The sequence below is a fragment of the Prinia subflava genome, chromosome 23 (genome assembly GCF_021018805.1).
Source record: "Prinia subflava isolate CZ2003 ecotype Zambia chromosome 23, Cam_Psub_1.2, whole genome shotgun sequence".
Classification (NCBI taxonomy): domain Eukaryota; kingdom Metazoa; phylum Chordata; class Aves; order Passeriformes; family Cisticolidae; genus Prinia; species Prinia subflava.
This window is the reverse complement of record NC_086269.1, coordinates 3,287,374-3,291,557: the sequence shown is the minus strand read 5'-3', so window position 1 is coordinate 3,291,557 and position 4,184 is coordinate 3,287,374.

The window sequence follows — 4,184 nt, the reverse complement described above, 5'->3', positions numbered from 1 at the left end:
CAGCTCAGATTTTGTGGCCACAACTCAGGTTTTGTGGCCACAATTCAGATTTTGTGGCCACAATTCAGGTTTTGTAGCCACAATTCAGGTTTTGTGGCCACAATTCAGGTTTTGTGGCCACAACTCGGGTTTTGTGGCCACAATTCAGGTTTTGTGGCCACGATTCAGGTTTTGTGGCCACAATTGAGCTTTTGTGGTCACAATTCAGGTTTTGTGGCCACAATTCAGGTTTTGTGGCCACAACTCAGGTTTTGTAGCCACAATTCAGGTTTTGTGGCCACAACTCAGGTTTTGTAGCCACAATTCAGGTTTTGTGGCCACAATTCAGGTTTTGTGGCCACAACTCGGGTTTTGTGGCCACAACTCAGGTTTTGTAGCCACAATTCAGGTTTTGTGGCCACAACTCAGGTTTTGTGGCCACAATTCAGGTTTTGTGGCCACAGCTCAGTTTTTGTGGCCACAACTCAGGTTTTGTGGCCACAATTCAGGTTTTGTGGCCACAGCTCAGGTTTTGTGGCCACAATTCAGGTTTTGTGGCCACAACTCAAGTTTTGTGGCCACAATTCAGGTTTTGTGGCCACAACTCGGGTTTTGTGACCACAATTCAGATTTTGTGGCCACAATTCAGGTTTTGTGGCCACAATTCAGGTTTTGTGACCACAGCTCAGGTTTTGTGGCCACAACTCAGGTTTTGTAGCCACAATTCAGGTTTTGTAGCCACAATTCAGGTTTTGTGGCCACAATTCAGGTTTTGTGGCCACAATCCAGGTTTTGTGGCCACAATTCAGATTTTGTGGCCACAATTCAGGTTTTGTGGCCACAATCCAGGTTTTGTAGCCCTGCTGGCTCACCTGAGCCCCCCGGCTGCTTTTCCCCCTTGCACTGGTGCATTTCATACAAAATTCCCGTTCCTCTCATGCCTCCCTTTTCTCCCAGCTTGGAATTTCTCATTTAAACCCTTCTTAACCAGTACGATCCAACCTCCCTCCCTCCTCCCCAGCTCCTTTTTGGGTGCAAACACCACCAGATGGAGCCTTTTGGCCACGACGGGTACGAGCCACCGCTCCTTATCTCCTTTTTTTCCTCCTAATCAGCCTCTTGATTGACAAATCACCCTCGGTTCTCTGCTTGGGTTTGTGTCCAGCAGGAATTCTCAGAGTCCTCAGAATTCACTTTAATCCCAGAGTCCTTTAATTCACTACTTCAGACACACTCCTGGAACTCCAATGGATCAGGGAAAGCTTTTGCTCCTCGTTTATTCTTGTTTCCAAGTGGAAATGAGAGAGTTTTTGGGATGGAGAGGGGAAGCTAAAGCTTGTGAGGTCATAAAGGATATTTTTTCCCGATTTATGGGAAAGGATTGAGCCTTAGTGAAGTCCAGGACAGAGAGAGAACTTTTCAATAGGTGCTGTACGAAGGAAAAATTCCATTTTATCCGTTTTTTCTCAGGGGATTTGCAGAGGGGGGAGGCTCTCGGGATGTCAGTGCCTCTCCTCCCTCTGCTCTCAGCTCTCCCAGCCTTCCTGACACCGGTCCTGGGTGGAAAAAACCTCAAACTGGGGCTGTGCTGAACTGGGATTGTGCCCCAGCACCACCCCAGGGGAGGAACAGCGCCCTGGGGGGATTTCCTGGCATTTTCCAGGGGCTGCCCAGGAGAGGAATTCAGGGTATGGAGAACTGGGGAATTCCTGGGCTGGTGGAAGGGCTGGCAGGAGGAATTCACCCTGCAGGATTCATCCAGGAGAATTCATCCAGGAGAATTCATCCAGGAGGATTTATCCAGGAGGATTCATCCAGGAGAATTCACCCAGGAGGATTCATCCAGGAGGAATTCACCCTGGAGGATTCACCCTGGAGGATTCATCCAGGAGAATTCATCCAGGAGAAGTCACCCAGGAGGATTTATCCAGGAGGATTCATCCAGGAGGATGGGATGGTGCATGGAAAAGGGGTGAGAGCCCAAAGGAGTCTTATTTACTCCTCCTGAGTCCGTTCTTACTCCTCTTGAGCCGATTTTTGCACCTCTTGAGCCGATTTTTACCCCAACTGAGCCGATTTGAGGGCGGGTTTTAATCCCACCCTCTCCCAGCTCTTCCCTCCTGGATGGAGGAGCCTGTCCCAGCTCTCTGAGGGTCAGAGCCACCTCTCCAGCCCTTCCCAACCCCTGAGCCACCCCTGAGCCACCCTGAGCCACCCCTGGTGGTGCCCAGGACGGTGCTCGGGGCTGGTGGCAGCTCTGTGTGAAGCTGTCCCACGCTGTCCCTGTCACCTCCGCTCCCTCCTCTCCCTTTTCCCGCTGTCCCAGTGCTCAGCATCCCCTCCCCAGCGCTCCAGGAGGGGACAGGGCACTAAGGGACACCTCGTGGTGGCCCTGGGAGGGTGGGACAGGGACACAAACCTTGTTCCAGGGGGGGAAGAGGGGAAAGCCACAGGAGGAGCAGGGGGATGGGGAAGGAGGGACCTGCAGGTCGCCTTTGGACTGTGTGGGACACTCTGGGGTGGCTTTGACCTGAAAATAATAAAAACAACCCCAAAACAAACCCCTTTGTTTTTACAACCAATCTGCTTTTAAATTATCTAATATATATATATATATATGTATCTATGTCAAAATAAAAATGGTACATGGAGTGCAAACTCACTTGGCTTTGTGAAGGGTTTGCTTACAGCAGACAATAGTTGCTTGTTTTATATTTTTTGCAGAAACTTTCTATGCTCCAGATATTTCAAAGCCTAAAAGTCAACTCTGATTTAAACCTCTATGTCAGCTTATTGCAAGGCTGTGAAAACCCTCTGCTTTTTCAGTTCCCAAAATTCCCTCTCAGAATTCACAGAATCACAGAATTCACAGTCACAGAGTCACAGAATTCCAGAATCACCAGGTTGGAGGAGACCTCCAAGATCATCGAGTCCAACCCAGCCCTAACTCCTCAATAAACCCCGGCCCCAGTGCCACATCCAGGCTTTGTTTAACACACCCAGGGATGGTGACTCCAGCTCCTCCCCGGGCAGGGCCATTCAGGGCTTTGTCACCTTTCTGTGAAAAACTTCTTCTGATCTCCAACCTGTGTTTCCCTTGGCTCAGCTGGGGCTGTGTCCTCTCCTTCTGTCAGGGCTGCCTCGTGGGGCTCCTGTGGCAGGACCTGAGAGCTGGGGCGGGGTTTGGGGGCTCTGTGGGATGAGGTGGCTGCTCCAGGGGGTGGCTCTGCTGTCCCCAGCTGTCCCCACAGCCAGGGCAGTGCCAGCACCCAGGGGTGCCCGGGCTTGGGTTTCGGGATGCCAGGGTGGAACGGGGGCACAGAGAGGGCAGGATTCCTGCCAGGATGGTTGGGACCAGACGGAGCCACAGGGGCTGAGCACGATTCGATCTGTGCAGAATTAATCCTGGGAATGAGGGAGAGGGAAAAAGGGAGAGGAAAAAAGGGAGAGGGAAAAAGGGAGAGGGAAAAAGGGAGAGGGAAAAAGGGAGAGGGAAAAAGGGAGAGGGAAAAAGGGAGAGGGAGAGGGAGAGGGAGAGAGAGGAGAAGGAGAAGGAGAAGGAGAAGGAGAAGGAGAAGGAGGAGGAGAAGGAGAAGGAGAGGAGGAGAAGGAGGAGGAGAAGGAGAAGGAGGAGGAGAAGGAGAAGGAGGAGGAGAAGGAGAAGGAGGAGGAGAAGGAGAAGAGAAGGAGAGAGAAGGAGAAGGAGAAGGAGAAGGAGAAGGAGAAGGAGAAGGAGAAGGAGAAGGAGAAGGAGAAGGAGAAGGAGAAGGAGAAGGAGAAGGAGAAGGAGAAGGAGAAGGAGAAGGAGAAGGAGAAGGAGAAGGAGAAGGAGAAGGAGAAGGAGAAGGAGAAGGAGAAGGAGAAGGAGAAGGAGAAGGAGAAGGAGAAGGAGAAGGAGAAGGAGAAGGAGAAGGAGAAGGAGAAGGAGAAGGAGAAGGAGAAGGAGAAGGAGAAGGAGAAGGAGAAGAAGGAGAAGGAGAAGGAGAAGGAGAAGGAGAAGGAGAAGGAGAAGGAGAAGGAGAAGGAGAAGGAGAAGGAGAAGGAGAAGGAGAAGGAGAAGGAGAAGGAGAAGGAGAAGGAGAAGGAGAAGGAGAAGGAGAAGGAGAAGGAGAAGGAGAAGGAGAAGGAGAAGGAGAAGGAGAAGGAGAAGGAGAAGGAGAAGGAGAAGGGGAAGGTTTGGGAAGGGAAGGGAAGGTTTGGGAAGG